Raw genomic sequence first — 17,983 nt, 5'->3', positions numbered from 1 at the left:
CACAAACAAATGAAAAGAAATCCAGATGGGGATACCTGTAATGGAAATACATAGACTTTAACATAACCATGCTTGATATGTTCAATGAGTTAAAAGACAAGATTGACAAGTCTGTAGAGTACAACAACAACAAAAGAATAAATGGTAGAAAATAGTGTAAAATTCTGGCATTATCTAGAGAGGAGTAAAACTACTAGTTTATAAAAGATTTTCATAAGTTAGAGTATTTTAATGTTTAGGAAAACACCAAAAGAATGGTTAAAGAATATAAACTAGCAAGATAACAGAAGAGGGAAAGGGAATAGTAAAAACCAATAATGAAGGTAAAAAGAGAGAGAAACTTCAAAGAAGCAGGAAAAAAAGAAATAAACAATAAAATTTAAACTCAGCCAGTATTTTCATAAATGTAAATAAGATGTTTCAATAAAATAAGACAGATATTTAAAAAAAAACTAGAACCCAATTACATGTTGCTATTGAGATACGTCTTACACATGGATTTAGAAAAGTTGGAAGTAAAAAATGGGAAAGACGTGATGTAAATACTAGACACAAGACAGCTTATATAACTATATCAATATATTAACATCTGACTAAATAGACAAAAAGCATTACTAGAAATAAAGATATTTCACAACAGTAAAAGGCTCAATTTGACATATAGATGTAACAATTCTAAATATCTTCTGCAAAAAAACAAAAAGAGATATAGACAAATCTTCAACAATAGTGCAAGATTTGCTTGTACTTTCCATTAATAACAGAATAAGTAGAAAAAAAATTAAAAATACAGAACATCTGAACAAAATTCTTAACATACTTGACTTAATTATACATTGTACTATATATTATACTTATCAACTGCAGAATATACATTCCTTGAAAATGCACTTTGGAGGATATTAATAAATTTCAAAGAATTGTTTATGCTACAGATTATGTTCCCTAGAATAAAGCTAAAAAAACAATTTAAAACAAAGACATTAGAACATTTTAGAAATTAAGAAATGTACTTCAAATAACCAATGGGTCAATGAAGAAAATGCCATATAAAGTGAAAAGAATTTTGAACTGAATAATAATTAACATATCAAGACAGGGAAAAATATGGAAAAAATACATATCTATTAATTTTGTAGTAGAACTGATGTCTGAATTATAGGTGTGAACACATGAAGTTGTTATATGAACTTTAATCATTGGTTCTTTGCCTTCTTGTGGGCAGGTATTTTAATACTGCAGGGCTTACAACTCAATGCTTAAAGAAGTTGGCTCCAGGTCTTAGAAAGGCTAGAAGAAAAGGATACAGGTTTCCACAACTTTTTCCTTGAGAACAAACTGAGGGAAAGAGGACATTATTGTTTTTTAAGAATCACCTGATGACTACATCTGTTTTGCTGTTGTTGTTCTTTGTTGTCCTCACTGACAGGCTCCTACACCACCTCTTCCCTTTGTCATTCTGCCCCTCACCTGCAGTGCCCTTCCTCCTATATCTCAAGGTCAGCCTCAATTTCACAGATCCTTTAATATTCAATTCTTATTTTATCTTTTAAGAAACATCTTCTAATTGTCCCAACTACTGGAAAATAACCTCTTTTCATGGTCCCACAGCAATTTATATTCTTTTTTATAACTTATTACATTATGCCTTGTAATATCTATTTGTCTATTTTATTTTTTTTTTCAGATGATCATAAACTGCTTATGAGCTAGCAAGAATTTTATTCCTCTTAAGTCTAGGATCTTTTCATTTAAAACTTATACTATGTAGGGTGTGATGAAATCATTCAACGGAAGATCAAGAAAGCTAAGTTCTTCACTGGATTAGACAAAGGGGAATGAAGGGAAGGGAGGGAGGATGGGAATAGAAAAGACAGTAGAATGAATCAGACATAACTTTCCTAAGTTCACATATGAAACACAACCAGTGAAACTCCACATCATGTAGAAGCACAAGAATGGGATCCTAATTAGAATAATGTATGTATAACATGTCAAAATACATTCTACTGTCATGTATCTCTAGAAAGAACAAATTAAAAAACACCAAAAAATAATTAACATTAAAAGAAAGAAAGAAAGTCAAACTATAACCCAGTTCACACAAAAATGAGACCTTGGCTTTTCCAGGCTTAAGTTTTCTCATCTGTAAAATAATGATCTCTGAAGTCACTTTTTAAGATTTTTGAAGGGTCAATGGTTTTGATATAAGGTGCCCCCAAAAGCTCCTGTATTTCTGCAGATATACAGAGGTAAAATGATTGAACAGATTGGTGGTAATTATAGGCAGATGAGACATGGCTGGAGGAGGTAGGTCATTTGAGGGGTGGGGGACATGTCCTGGAAAGGTGCATCTTTTCTGTGGCCTGCTTCTCTCGCTCTGCTTTCTGACCCTGCCATAAGCTGAGAATCTTTCCTCTGCGGGGCTCTTCCTCCATGATTGCTGCCTCACCTTGCCTAAAGCAATGGAGTTATTCACCTATGGACTGAGATTTCTAAAACCATGAGGCCCAAATAAATTTACCTTCCTTTTTTTTTTTTTTTTTTTGCGGTACTGGGGATCAAACTCAGGACCTTGTGCTTGTGAGACAAGCACTCTACCAGCTGAGCTATCTCCCCACCCAAATTTACCTTCCTGTAAGTTTTTCTTGTCAGGTATTCTGATCACAACAACATCAAAGCTGACTTAAAGCAGTCATTCTGGCAAAATTATTACCTACTATGAATCACATGATTTACTAGACTTAGTAAATTTATTTAATGACTTTAAATAAAGACTTAAGGGGGCTGGGGAGATAGCTCAGCTGGTAGAGTGCTTGCCTTGCAAGCACAAGGCCCTGAGTTCGATCCCCAGCACCACAAAAAAAAAAAAAAAAAAAAAAAAAAAAAAAGACTTAAGGAGCACCTATGGTAGATAAGGAAAAGTATAATGAGTAAAACAGTGTCTCTTCAAAAAGTCCATAGTCTAGTCACTAGCCTAGTAGAACCCAGTGCCTATGGTTTTTCTTTCCATAACAAAAGTAACCTTAAAACTAAAATACCAGCTGTGGAATATGTAGTGAAGAATTGACTTTATCCAGAGAGACGTCTGGTCTTTTCCCTTGGCTACCAGGAGGTAATCTCCAGGTCCCTATATGCTTGATGAGAATGTCTTTGTTTGCCTGGGGGCCTTGATCACTGTAAGATCTAACAATTGATCTATGGTAGGAGCACTGGGACATATCAGTTTTCACTTTCCAGAGATACCAGCCTGGACCTCTAGGAGGGGCTGGAGCCCAAAGGGCAGTTACAGGAGCAGTATGTGATTAAGTTCCATCAAATTTTGGGACATCGAAGTCTTGGGTAGACTTCCCTAGTGGGCAGTATTTTGTGAATACTGTCAGAAACAGTGGCCAAAAAGAGTTATCACTGCCCCTGGCTCCACAGAGAGAGGATAATCAGAAGCTCTACGTGTGGACCACTCTCAGATTCTGTCCTATATACCTCCTTCCCTTGGCAGATTTTAATCTGTATCTTTCCCTTGCAATAAACTTGAAGTACAATAGATTTTACTGAGTTCTATGAGTCATTCCAGAGAATTATTACACCTGAAGGCAATGCTGGGAACCCTTGACTTTGCTTGCAACTGCTCTGAGAAATGAGGGAAGTCTTATGGAGGACCCTGACCTATATAGCTAGGCAAACTCATTTGAGGGAACTATGCTAAATTCACTTACACTAAATGAGATGGGGCAAACTACTCACCAAGATTCTTTTCATGTTAAATGGTCTAATACTAATCATTGATTTTTTACTAAATTAGAATGTGTGCCAGTGAAGACAGAAGAATAAAAAAAAAAAAAAAAAAAAGTGAAGGAAGAAAAAAACAGAAGGGCACCTCATTTTAAAGCAGAGGAGTTGCTGCATCAGGGTTTCCCAACCTTGGCAGTACTGACCTTTTGGGGAGGTTAATTCTTTATTAGGGCAACTGACCTATGCATTACAGGATGTTTAATAGCATCTGTGGCTGCTACTCACAGACTAATAAAATATGTCAAATAAAAATAAGAACAATTAAAAATCCACTTATTGGGTACACTGAAATCTACAAAATAATGGCGAAGGAAACTAAAGGTGATGCAAATAAATGAAAAAGATATCAAAATTTCATGAATTGGAAGACTACATGTTGTTAAGATGTTCATATAACCCAAAGTGATCCACAGATTCAACCTAATCTCTATCAAAATCCTAAAATTGTTTTTTGTTGAAATAGAAAAATTTATCCTGAAATTCATATGAAATATCAAGGGTCCCTAAGAAGTTAAAACAATTCTGAAAAAAAGGAACAAAGTTATCAGACTCACAATGCCTGATTCCAAAACATTACAAAGTATAGTAATCAAAACAGTGCGGTACTGGCATAAAGACAGATTAAGGAAACAGAAGAAACCGCAGAAATGAACCCTTCCATATATGGTCAAATGATCTTTAGCAAGGATGCCAAGACTATTAAATAGGGAAAGGACAATCTTTTCAACAAATGGTACTGGGCAAACCAGATATCCATATGTAAAAGAACAGAGTTAGACACTTACATTACACCATATACAAAAAAGTAACTCAAAATAGGTTGAAGGCCTAAATCTAAGGTCTTCTATAATCTATAAAACTCCTAAAAGAAAATACAGCAGAAAAGCTTCATGGAATTGATTGTGGCAATGATTTCTAGAATATGACACCAAACACATAAGCAACAAAAACAAAAATAGACAAGTGGAACTACATCAAACTAAAAACCTTTGCACATCAAAGAATACATACAATCAATAGCATGAAAATGCAACTTACAGGATGAGAAAAATATTTGCAAATTGTGTATCTAATTAATTAATATCCAAAATACATAAAGAACTCCTAAAATTCAATATAAAAAATAGACAATTCTCCATTGACAGATGAATGGACAAACAAAATATGGTACATAAATACAGTAGAAACCTTTAAAAAGAGGAAATCCTGTCACATGCTACAACATGGATAAGACTTGAGGACATTATCTTAAATGAAAGAAGTCAGTCTCAAAACATAAAAACTCCATGATTTCACTTATGTTAGGACCCAGAGAACTAAAATTCAGAGAAATAGAAAGCAAAATGGTGGTTATTGGGGATTTAGGAAAGGGGAGAAGATAGGGCATTGTTGTTTAATAGACACAGAGTTTCATATTTACAAGATGAAAAAATTCTGAATACCTGGTTTCACAGGAATGTGAATATACTTAATACTACTAATCTTTACATTTCAAGATGGTTAAGATGATAAATTGTATAATATATGATTTTTACCATTTTTTAAAATTTCACTTACAGGAGGTCTTCTGCCATGACTTGTTCTTACTGCTTGCTGAAAACCTGTATCATTCTCCAATCCTAAAATGAAAAGGCAAATTTAACATTCAAAATGAAAAGAGAATTGGAAAAAAAAAGTTTAAGCTACTCTGGTATTCAGGATCTTCTATAATTCATCTTATCCTTGATGCTGACATCAGGGTTGGGACTCAAGCACTCCTGTCCTCAAATCTTTCCCCAAATATCAAGGCTACTTCCTTTCCTACTAAGAGTACTGATGTTATGTTAGTTAATTTTAAGGGCATTTTATTGAGTATTATCCAAAAGGTCAGTATCATAATGCCTTTTTAAAAGATGGCACATACAGGATATGACCCTTCCTCTCTTCCTAGTAGCTACAGCAGTAAAAATGTAAGAAGAGATTCATATCTCTCTCTCTCTCTCTCTCTCTCTGCTCTGGCTTCTTGTCTCACCCTGTGGTCTGGCCTGTTATACCCGCTCCTATCATAATACCATGCTGTGATGCAACCCAAGGGACCCTCACCAGAGGACCAACAGATGGAGCTGCCTGATCTTGAGACTTTCAATCTCCAAAACTGAGATAATTTTTCTTTATATATTACCAAGCCTCAAGTATTTTGTTATAGCAATAAGAAACAGACTAATATACTTGTTCAGTATTAAAAAATAAATAATACATGTAAAATGGAGTCACAATTAACTTTTTTTAAAAGTCTGCAGAAAATCAACATAAAATGTTCATATAAACAGGATATTAATACACTGCACTTTAAACATGATTTTATTACAAGCATTCTTCAACTTTTAATTTAAATTATCTTTATAACCTTCCATATCAACTACAGAAAATTAAAGTACACAATGTTCAGTCACAAAAACTGGGAACTTTTGTATAAAATATAAAGTCAAAGGCAACCTCCAATATAATTAATTATACTTCTACTTTGACAGACCTTTTGGTAAAAAGATGTCTTCTAAGATTCTTGAATTACTCACAAAATTTGATAAGCTCAGTAAGGGCTGGGGTTGTGGTTCAGTGGCAGAGTGCTTGCCTAGCATGTGTGAAGCACTGGGTTCAATTCTCAGCAACATATATAAATATAAGTAAAATAAAGGTTTGCTGACAACAAAAAATAAAAAATAAGCTCAATAAATTTAACTAAATGACAAACTAGAAAAAATGGTCAACAAATTCTCTAATAACAAACACCAAACACAACTTTTGTGACTTTTTCTTTGTACCTTGACAAACTATATATTCTTTGATCATCTTAAGCAACAGTTTCAAGTAACTAAGTTACCTTGCATCTGTTATTATTACAGTTAACTGCATGACACTTCAAACTTAGGAAACTAAAACAAATAAAAAAAACTGGTTTTAGGTATTTTCAGATGATTCAAGTCCTTTTAATTTATACATTCAGATAGTGATGAAAAACAGAAGTATGTAACTCATCTTCATTCATTTATATAACATTTCTCATGATCTTCCCTTCTGCTACAATAATTATTATTGGCAGAATTAATAGAATCTTCACTAATAGCACTTTTCTAGATTTTAAAGTCAACTTACTTAATCTAAAGCAGAAAAAAGCAGAAAACCCTCAAATCCAAAGTCTTCATAAATCAACTGAGCCTGGTTCACAAAAGATTAATATAAAAAAAGAAGTTTGTTGTTTTTTTACCTCAGTATCATAGATTGGATTGTAGTCATTATAACCAGAATAAAGATCATCATCATCTGTCTCTGGAGCCAGGTGCACATTTTGCATCATTTGTGCCTAAGAAAAATCAACAGTATAAATGTGTTATAATTTGGATCTGGAATGTACCCCAAAGGCTCATTTGTTAAAGGCTTGGCCCCCAGTGCAGTAATATTCAGAGTGGTGCTTTTGGGAAGTGACTGGATCATGAAGGATCTAACCTCATAAATAGATTTATCTACCGATAGCTGAATGCATTATTGGGAGGTGGTAGCCATGGTAGGAGGGGGGGCCTAGTTGGAGGAAGTAGTCACTAAGGGCATATCCTGAAAGAGTACACCTCATTCATACTCTTACTCTTTCTCTTTCTCTCTCTTTCTCCCCCACCCCCTTTTCTGGCTACTATGAGGTAAGCAGCTTTGCTCCACCATTCCCTTCCTCTGTGCTGTACTGCCTTACTATAGATCCAGAAAAAATGGGATCAGCTGACAATGAACTGAAGTCTCTGAAACTATGAGCCAAAATAAATCTTTCCTTCTCTAGGTTCATTTTCTCAACTATTTGTCCAGCAACAGAAAACTGGTTAGCACAATGTGTGATTAGTATAAAAGTAAATATATATGTATGTGCGTGTATATATATGTGTTCATGTGTGTATGTGTGTGTGTGTGTGTATGTGTGTGTGTGCGCATTTATATTTGAGGGTGCTGGGAATTGAGCCCAAGGCCTTGTTACTAAGCACACTATTGAGCTTTACCCCAAGTCCCATAAAATAATTTTCAATTCAAATAAATAATCTTTCTGGTCAAATTTAACTGTATAAACTTCTATGGTCTCAGTTTTTTTTTTTTGTTCAAATTCCCAAATCTAGTTATCAAAACATTCATTCATTGCCCTCATTTCATATTCATTCCATACCTTCTACACTGAAAGAGCAATGACAGGCACTGAGGGAAGAGTATAGCTGATTACCCTGATTTTCATGGAGCTTAGTATCAAGTGCAGAAGAAATATAATCAATAGTCCAATGCAATGCAAATACCACTACAACCCCACCATAATGGATAGAGTTTAAAAGACCAAAAACACAAAAGGCTAGCAAAGATGTGAAGTAACTAGGATATTCATACACTGTTGGTGGGAGTGTAAAATTGTACAATTTTGGAAAAAGTTCTGGCAGTTTCATAAAATTAGTATTCACCTCTACTCCTGAGAGAAAATAAAATGTCTACAAAAAGGTTTATATAAGAATGTCTATAACAGCATTATTCATAGTGGACTAAATTAGAAACAGTCCAGATACCCAGCAATAGAGTGGGTAAGCAAAATATGGTATATTTATACAATGAAGTACTATTTGGCAATAAAAAAATGAACGCTCTGATGGCATATATAACAATATGAAAGAACTTCAATTACACTGAATACTATAAGCCTTATATAAAATGGTGCATTAGGCACCGTTTCATTTATATAAAGTTCTAGAACAGGCAAAACTAATCTATGGAAGAAGATTAATCTTGGGAGTCAGGAGTAGAGATTAAATGGGAAGCAGCACAAGAGAATTTTCTGGGGTAATAATATATATATATTCTGTTTTGACAGGGGTTTGGGTCACATGGGCAAGCATGTGTGAAAGTCAGCAAATGCACACTTACGATGTCTGCTTTTCTTTGTAAATTCCATCTTGAAAGAAAAAACAAATATTGAACTATAAATTAGTATGCATGCCAAAGTATTTAAGAGGAAGTTTAATATCTGTAATTGAGTCTGAAATGTATACAAAGATGGATAGATAGATGGATATAAGGATAGACATATGATAAAGTATAAAAATTATAATGGTAGAATCTAAGTAGCAAAAGGTTCATAGTTAAATTCTTTAAAGTTTGCTACACAGTTGAAAACTTCCAAAATAAAATGTTGAGAAAAAATGCTTAGGCACAATAAAATGGATGTCAAAGCAAAGTAAAATAAGAAGCATGAGAGAAATGTAATTACTGTATATTTTTGCTGTAAATGTAATAATTGTTTGACGATCTGGAAGGAGTTCCAGAAGTGTCATTCAAATAAAGTCAATAGTTTAGGCAATTTTGGGAGTGGGAGGTGGAAGAGGGTCAGTAGCCAAAAAATGTAGTATTGAACTACTTGTCTACCTAGTAGTATATTTTCTTTACACTTTTTACCATTTTAGGTGTGCCAGAAAATTCTTAAGAAAATTCCTCTTAATTGTATTGTTCAGCATAATATCAAACATATGTCAATTTTCAGAGCTTTTTAAAATTATTTATAAATACTAACAAAATTATTATTTTTTGAGATATGATTCACATACTATAAAAATTATCCTTTTTAAAGCATACCATTCAGTGGTTTTTAGTATCGCCACAAGTTGTACAACCACCACCACAATCTAATTCCAAAACATTTTCTTCATCCCAAGAAGAAAGCTGGGGCCTTTTAGCAGTCACTCTCCAATTCTTTCCTCCAGTTCCTGGCAACCATTAATCTACTTTCTGCCTCTATGGATTTGTCAATTCTGGGCATTTCATGTACATGGAATGATACGGTATGTGGCCTTTTGTGTCTGGCCTCTTTCACTTAACATGTTTTCAAGGTCTATCCATGATGTACTACGTTATCAGTACTGCATTATTTTTCATGGCTGAATAATAAATTCATAACATTTTGTTTATCTATTTTTTAGTGGACACGGGTTGGTTCCACTTTGGGGCTTACAACACTGCTGTGAATATCTGCATAAAGTTTTGGCATGAATATATGTTCAATTCTATTGGGTATATGTTATGGTTTGGAAATGAGGTAACCACCAAAAGTTCATATGTGAGACAATGCGAGAAGGTTTGGAGGAGAAATGATTGGGTTGTAAGAGTCTTGACCCAATCAGTGATTTAATCCCCTCATAGGAATTAACTGAGTGGTGACTGAAGTGGTAGGGTGTGGTTGCAGGAGATTAGAATTGGGGTGTGGCTTTGGGGTATATATTTTGTATCTGGAAAGTGGAGATTCTCTCTGCTTCCTGATAACTGTAATGTGAGCTGCTTCCCTCTGCCACCCTCTCCTGCCATGATGTTCAGCCTCACCTCGAGCCCCAATAAATGGAGCCCATCTTCTACGGACCAAGATTAAGACCTCTGAAACTGTGAGCCTCAAATAAAGTTTTCCTCCTCTATAATTGTGTCGGTTGGGTCCTTTAGTCACAACAATGAAAAAGCTGACTAAAACAGTATATATCTAGGAATGGAATTACTGGGTCATATGGTAACTCCATTTCTAAGTTTTGAAAAAGCTATCAGACTGCTTTCCAATGTGGTTGCAACATTTTACATCCCTTCAGCAATGTATGAGGTTTCTAATTTCTCCATGTCCTAGCCAACACTTGTTATTGGCCCTTTTTGTTAGAGCCATACTAAAGGATGTGAAATACCTCCTGTGGTTTGGATTCACCTTTTTCCTGATGATTAGTGATGTTAAGCATCTTTTAATGTGTTTATTGGCTATTTGTATAATCTCTTTGGAGAAATGTCTATTCAGATTCCTTCCCCTTTAATAAAATGGTCACTTGTTTGTTTTTTTAAGAATTTCAGCTTTTTTAAAAAACTTTATTTTATTTAGTTTTGTATGTGGTGCTGAGGATTGAACCCAATGCCTCATACATGGTAGGCAAGCGCTCCACAACTAAGCCACAATCCCAGCCCTAAAATGGTTATTTGTCTTATCCAGCTATAAAAATTTTTATTATTCTGGATATTAGATCTTACTGTATATATGCTTTGCAAATATTTTCTCCCATTTTGTACAATGTCCTTTCACTTCTTGATAATATCCTATAAAGCACTAAGATTTTAAAATCTGATATACAATTTATCTATTTTTTTCTTTATTTTTTTGTACTTTTGGTATCACATCTAAGACACAAATGCCTAAACCAAGGTCATGAAAATTTATACCTATTTTTTCCTAAAAGTCTTTGATTCACTTTGAGTTAACTTCCCATTACTCTTTGAAGATGAAAATTCATTACTGCGAGAGCAAATATCAGCCAGATAGAGTCACTTCAAAATACCCCTGAAGAGTCACTGGTAGAAGATGCATATAATACTTTAACTTAAAAGCTTTACCTCAGATAATATAGGGACCACATTTTCCCCTTATCCATGGTTTTACTTTCCATGGCTTCCGTTACCTACACTTAACCAACAGTTCAAAAATATGAAATGGAAAACTCCGAAATAAACAATTCATCCATTTTAAATAACATGCCATTATAAGTAGTGTGATAAAATATTTGATCCCACCTTGGACCTGAATCATCCCTTTGTCCAGGGTATCCACACTGTATATTCTATTGACCCATTAGTCACTTAGTAGCCATCTTGTTATCAGGTCAACTCTTGGAGTATCACAGTGCTTGTGTTCAAGTAACTCTTATTTTACTTATTAATAGCCCCAAAGCACAAAAATAGTGATGCTGGCAATTCAGACATGACAAAGAGAAGCCACAAGTGCTTCCTTTTAGCATCAGGACACTTCATTAAAGGGTGAGAATAGGAGAATAAGATATATTGAGAGAGAAGATTCACATAATTTTATTACAACATACTGCTATAACTGCTCTATCTTATTATTAGTTATTGTTAACCTATTGCAGTGCCTAATTTATAAATTAAACTTTATTATAGGTATGTATATACAGCAAAAATCAGAACATACATAGGGTTCAGTACCAGTAAAGGTTGCAGGTGTCTACTGTGGGTCTCACAACACATCCCCTAAAGATAAGGGTGGAATACTGTACTACATCAGTGGCTCTCAAACATCAGAAACCTAAAAACTTATTAAATTCAGATTGCTTTTCCCCAGTCAAAAGTGTTTCTGACTCAGTAAATCTTGAGTGGGCGATATCATCACCCTCTCAATTCCATTCTATTAAGTCACCAAGTGATGCTGATGCTGCTGGTCCAGGGATCCAGCTATGCAAATCATTATGCTAAGCAAGAACTTCTTATTATGAGCCCTATGTAAATAGTCAAGCTTCCATATTAACAAGCAACTTTTAGGATTAGAGATCTTTTTGCTAGATTGTAAACCAGACTGTAAAAAATTTATACCTTGAACAGATTTTAGTTGAACAAATATTTAGTGGAATATACTAATTTTAAAGATATGGAAAGTAAACCTAAAAAGGTGAAAACAATTATCTATGGCTAACAGCTACATTTGGCAAAATAAATACCACTCGGGGTTTCTGGATTCTCCAAGTTCTTTCAAAAGCAGCTTATACACACAATAAGTTTCTCATCTTGAAATAATTTGAGGATAATGCCACCTCAATAAAATAAAGTGACAGTAAAACATTTTTTTAAAACTTAAAGTTATGTCTTAACGTTTCTACTATGATGGACGGTCAACTTCCAACATGTCTATTGTAGTTTCTCTATCACAACCAGAAAATCAGCCTGGTAAACAGAAAAACTGGAATTTTAGGCTTAGAAAAAAATCTTGGGAAACCAGTAGCTGCCCCCCACCCCCCATATCTTCAGTCTGCATCCTTGGGCTCAATCTAACTGCAAACAGTTAAGTACTTCAGGGAAAAAAAAATTACAGTTGAACATGTACAGTCTTTCTCTGGTCATTATTCCCTAAACAACTACTTTTATAACTATTCATATAACATTTACATTGTATTAGGATTCTTAAGTAATCCCAAAGTGATTTATACTTATATGGAAGGATTGTATTAATTATATGCAATTTTACATGAGACTTGAGCAACTGAGAATTTGGAATTAAGGGGGAGTGGGTCCTGGAACCAATTCCCTGGGGATACGGAGGGTCTCTGAAATGTTTATGTACCTTATGAATTCTTTTGTGAACTTTTGCCTTCATTTCTGGCTCAACCTTTTATTAGACAAGCTCCAAAAACTTGACAAAAGAATTAAAGAGAAATGGTCACCATATCTGCTGTGAAACTCAAAAGCCGGTGCAATGGTCCTATCGTGTTTGGAGTTCCTTCGTTAAGGTGTGACCACGACCTGGCACAGCCATCCCAAGAGGAAAACTGCACCGCCCATGCCTTTAGGAGGAGCAATAAAAACGGGTGCTAGCTATGGAAACAGATGTGTGCAAACCAACAGCAGCGTCAGCTAGGGAAAGACGTGGGTACCCCAAGGGCCTCCAGCCACAGGTGGGTGGGAAGGGGGCGAGGGCGGGCAGAGTCTGCTCTCCGCCCCTCCGCAGGCCCCACGTCGCGAGCAGGGGGAGGCCCACGCGGGACCCGCGCGCTTTACACTGCACAGCACGGCCGCTAGGAGTCCGAAGGCGCTCGGGCCGGGGCCCTTCTCCTACCTCTCGCTGAGAGCAGTGGGGTGAGTGCGACTGGAGCCCAGGGAAGTGGCGGTTTGCGCGAATCTACTCAGAGCCTCCGCAGGCCAGAGCGCCGCGGCAGAACGGTTGCCAAGGGCGGAATCCAAGGAAGCCTCTCCCATAGTCCTCCGCGCGGACCGGAAGCGCGGGGACTGAGGGGAGACCCGTAGGGAGGGGGCGGGGAGCGGCGCGCTGCGCCTCTGAACCCGGGCGGGGAGGGCTCGGGGCAGGGTCTGGGTGGGTTGGGGGTGCAAGATCCGGTAAATCCCGATTTGAAATCGCCCAGAAAGCGCATGACCAAACGATGGTTCCTGGGTTATTTTGCAGTGTCTCCTGGAGCCACCACAGTACTCTTGTGAACCTGGGAAGCCCGTTTGCTGTGTAATCCCTGAAAATAAATTTATTGGTCACCCTGCAAAATTGTCCTCATGATACCTGTGTAGGAAATCTTACCCCCACCACTTTGTCTTCATAATTAACTTCTTATTAAATTTTAAAGGTAAATTTGGAGACAGAGGTAGTCTAAGAAACTAGTAATTAATGAGTTTTAAAAATTAAATATCTCCCAAAAGGGAGATATTTTCCTTGGGTCTCTTACATTTTTGAACATCTTTTGAGCAGAAGTCCTAATGGCTTTTGTTCCGGACTTAGTGTGGTGGTTGATTTTATCTGTCAAGTGAGCTAGTCTCTGGTATCTGCACAGTGATCCTATTCCTTAAATGAAATTTCTTAGTAAATATGCCTACAGTTGGTTCTGTTTCTGTGGAGAACCCTGACTAATATTACTATCTTTTCAAGGACATTTTTATAGTGAACAACTTTTGAACGCTGAAATAAGTACTTCAAAAAGGAGGATTATTGATGTCCAGTATATTAAAGATAATCCTTCCCCTCCCTCCTACCCAAAGGCTTAGCCAGTTAGTTGGTTTGCAGTGTATTATAGAATATTAATATTTCTTAAGCTTGGGGTCTTCTTAAATTTGACACAAACCCACTGCAATTACAGGGGTCTCCTGGGCTTCCCCCATGGTATATGGGGGGCGCGGGTAGAGGAACCAAAGGGAATTTGGAAACTCAGGCTGCTTGCTGTGTTGTGAAGAATAAAGTCCTTTGTCTCTGATGCAGGTGTTTTCTGCCAGCATTCATGAAACTGTTAGGCTAACTTGTTAGCTTGCAGGTAAGTGACATCCTACACAATTATCAATAGTATCTAGCCACTGTGCCTAGCTAGAAGGAGATGTTTAATGAGTATTTGTTGAATTAGTGAATGCTGTAAAACCCTTCTTTCAGGTTACTGTACTTTAATACATGGAGACAATTTTCATTTTCTTTAGGTCTCAAGGCTATAAAGTTACAACTCCTTCAATTGTTTCATTGAAAACAGATTCAAGTTGGTTCAACTTTGTTGTTCTTTACAGGTGGTACCGTTACTAATACAGGGAGTGGGCCGTTATCTTCACTTGAAATGGTATAATGTAGTTATTTATCAAACACATGCCTATTATTGCCAGAGAAAATGAATGTTAGGGTCACTTCTTGTATTACTAAAATATAAAGTCTACAGAGACAGAGATTTTTGTCTTTTTTGTTCCACACTATATATCTAGTACTTTAAAAAGTGCCTGAAATTTGTTGACCCCCTACAATTATTTGTTGAATGCATTGTCAGTCTTATAATTAGTTATGTATAGTTGAGAAGTTAATGCTTGAAGCAAGCAAGCAACGTTTGCCCCAAATAAAAGCTACTGTTATTTTCTTAATATTTTTTGTGGGGTGGGGTACCAGAGATTGAACTCAGGGGCACTGAACCACTGACCCACATCCCCAACCCTATTTTGTATTTTATTTCGAGACAGGGGCTCACTGAGTTGCTTAGCACCTTGCTTTTGCTGAGGCTGACTTTGAACTTGTGATCCTTCTGCCTCAACCTCCCAAGCTGCTGGGATTACAGGCGTATGACACCATACCTAGCATAGCGTCGTTTATTAATATGAAGAAAAGTTAGAGGAGAAGCAGGGTTAAGAGAGAAAATTAATTTTGAACACACTGGATTTGAGATGCCTGTAAAATATGATATGCAAATAGAGATGTTGAGCTGCCAACTGTATGTGAAGTTACAAAGCTCAAGAGAATAGATCCTATCTGGAGATATACATTTGGAATTTGCTGTCTCCTAAAACAGATGGATTTGAAACCTGGGGGTGAGTGTGATTGGTTTTGCAGGGGAGGAGAATATAGAGGGATTTAAAAAATGAGCCTAGAACTGAGAACTAGAAAACAATATAGAAAGACTTTGTAGAAGAGGAAACCCTAACGATTCTCTTTAGTGGTTAGACATATTGAAGCAAAATCAGGAACACTAAAGCAATGGAAGCCAAGGGAAATAAATGTGTGAAACAGGAGGGAGTGACTGAGTTTGTTGAATGCTGTCAAAATGGTCAGTAAGTTAAACCAAATACCTCTTCTGTTGATTTAGCAAGAGGTCTTCCAGTGAAAAGGGGCCTGCTCTGAGTTGACTCGTAATTGGGCATTGTATTGAACCATTTTTTGTTACTAAAATGAAATATGTGAAGCAAACTAACTTTACATAGAAAAGAGTTTTATTTTGCTCTTAGTTTGGAATGCTGAAAGTCTAAACAGCATGCTTGGGCTCTTGTAAGGGCCCCATGATAAATAGCAGGAATGTGAGTGAGAACGAGAAATCACATCATCAAAGAGAAAGTCAGAAAGGCTGCATGACCAGGCTTATACTTTTATAACCACCCTCTTGTGAGAAATAACCAAGGTTCTAAAAGGAAAACCTCAATCTCTTCAGGGCACATCCCTAGTGACCACAGGACCTCCCACCAGTCCTATCTCTTAAAGATCCCATACCACCATACTGGGAACCAAGACTCTTAACACATGAGCTTTGGAGGACAAACCACATCCAAACCATAGCAGTGATGAAGTAATGAGTGGATATGAAAACTCAAAAAGCATGACTATAAATTGGAAGAAAAAGAGAGGTAGATGGCTAGGGAGTTCATGGCTAAGAAAGTTTTCATTGATTTGTTTTGTTTGTTTTGTTTTGTTTTTGTTTTTGAAGCTTTTTATTATTCATATTGTTTTATATAGCTAAACATTTATATTTGTTTTGGAGTTGTCTCAGTTGAGGATATATATCCCAAATTAGTTGAATTATGATTAAAGTGTAATAATGGCTTATTTCTGACAACATGAGAATTTATATGATATATTTTCTCAACATATCTTTAGGGAAGTATACAGCATAGTTACCACTTTGGAATATACATTTAACATGAGACCATTGATTTGTTTTTAAGATGGAAGATAATAAGACATGTTTTAAAGCTAAGGGAATTGATCCAATAGAAAGAGGCTGAGGATCAAGGAGAGATGGATGAAAGTGAGGGGAATGGAGAAGTTTCCAGGTCTGAGAAAAGTGGAAAAGGTCCAGAATAAGCAAAATAAAAGGAGAACTTGTTAACTAAAGAAATGTAGAAATATTTCTTGGTAAGCTTGAGTGCTTGACACAAATGATCATGAATTTATAGTAATGTTTATCTGCTCTGTTATCTGGTGCTCTGACCCCTTTTCTTTATTGGACCTGCATCAGGTACAGACATGGAAGAGGTAGATAATAGAATTTATTCAGGGTTTAAATTTATTCAGGTTGAAATTGGGCAATTGCAAAGAAAGGACAGAGGAGAAAGGGAGTTGTATGGTAGACATGAAATTTAATGCAAATAATAAAGGAACTGAATTGAATGGAGCTAATAAATGGGAAGGAAGTAAAGGAGTTGGCTTTAAAATACTGCGGTTAGAAGAACAGTCTCAATAGGATGACTGTGTAACAGACTAGAGAGGAGACTTGCTGAATTAGTGATGATGGAAATGGTGGAGTTTTAGGTGGCAACTAGATCCAAGGTTTGAAGATGGATGTGGGCTGGAAGAAGTCATTTGAGATTAAGGGCTTGAAGTTTGAAGTCACTGGGTAAGTGGGAAGGTGCAGTGTGAATTAGGTGGTAAAGACTAAGGAAGAGCAAGGGAGGAAATTAGAAGGTGGTCTGAGATTCATAATTGCAGAGGATTTATAAGAGTGAAGAAATCAAGAGAACATTATCAATTCTACCTCCTGACTTGGAAATCCCTGAGCTTTAAAAGAATAAATTACCCAAGAGGGCTTTCAAAGGAAGCAGTATCTGTGGAGATGAGCCAGTTTTCTGTGAAAGCAGAGATCTGAGGAGAATAATAGGAAAAGAGGTGGAAGATATGGGGAATCTGCTCATTACAAAGCAGAAATTCTATTGAGCTTCAGGAGGGGTTGGACCAGGGTGTTATGACCAGAAAGACTTGCAGCCTGGGTGGTGACCCAGGAAAACAGGAATGTGAGAGGAGGCGTATTTAGTGCTGACAAATTTTTCTAATGGCATTCTACTCTGACATGAAAGTGAAGCTTAGTGACACTGGAAAGAGGTATGACATTTCCTTATTCATGGTCAGGTGGTGATGCAACTGTGGGTGGTCTGCAGTGGCTAG

General features: G+C 36.3%; 1 long non-coding RNA gene across 2 annotated transcripts; it reads right to left on the bottom strand.

Moving 5' to 3' along the window:
* Positions 1–5,346: 5,346 nt before the first annotated feature.
* LOC124974057 (uncharacterized) lies at positions 5,347–13,549 on the bottom strand. Of its 2 annotated transcripts, none has more exons than XR_007106742.1 (3): positions 13,424–13,549; positions 7,037–7,132; positions 5,347–5,411 (listed from the first exon to the last, which is right to left on the bottom strand). It is a non-coding gene; the product is annotated as an uncharacterized LOC124974057 (long non-coding RNA). The 2 variants fall into 2 exon arrangements; XR_007106743.1 differs by lacking the exon at positions 5,347–5,411 and adding an exon at positions 6,658–6,704.
* Between the last annotated feature and the right edge of the window lie 4,434 nt (positions 13,550–17,983).

Source organism: Sciurus carolinensis, unplaced genomic scaffold (genome assembly GCF_902686445.1).
Source record: "Sciurus carolinensis unplaced genomic scaffold, mSciCar1.2, whole genome shotgun sequence".
NCBI classification, from domain to species: domain Eukaryota; kingdom Metazoa; phylum Chordata; class Mammalia; order Rodentia; family Sciuridae; genus Sciurus; species Sciurus carolinensis.
This window is presented reverse-complemented; position numbering and strand designations above follow the sequence as displayed.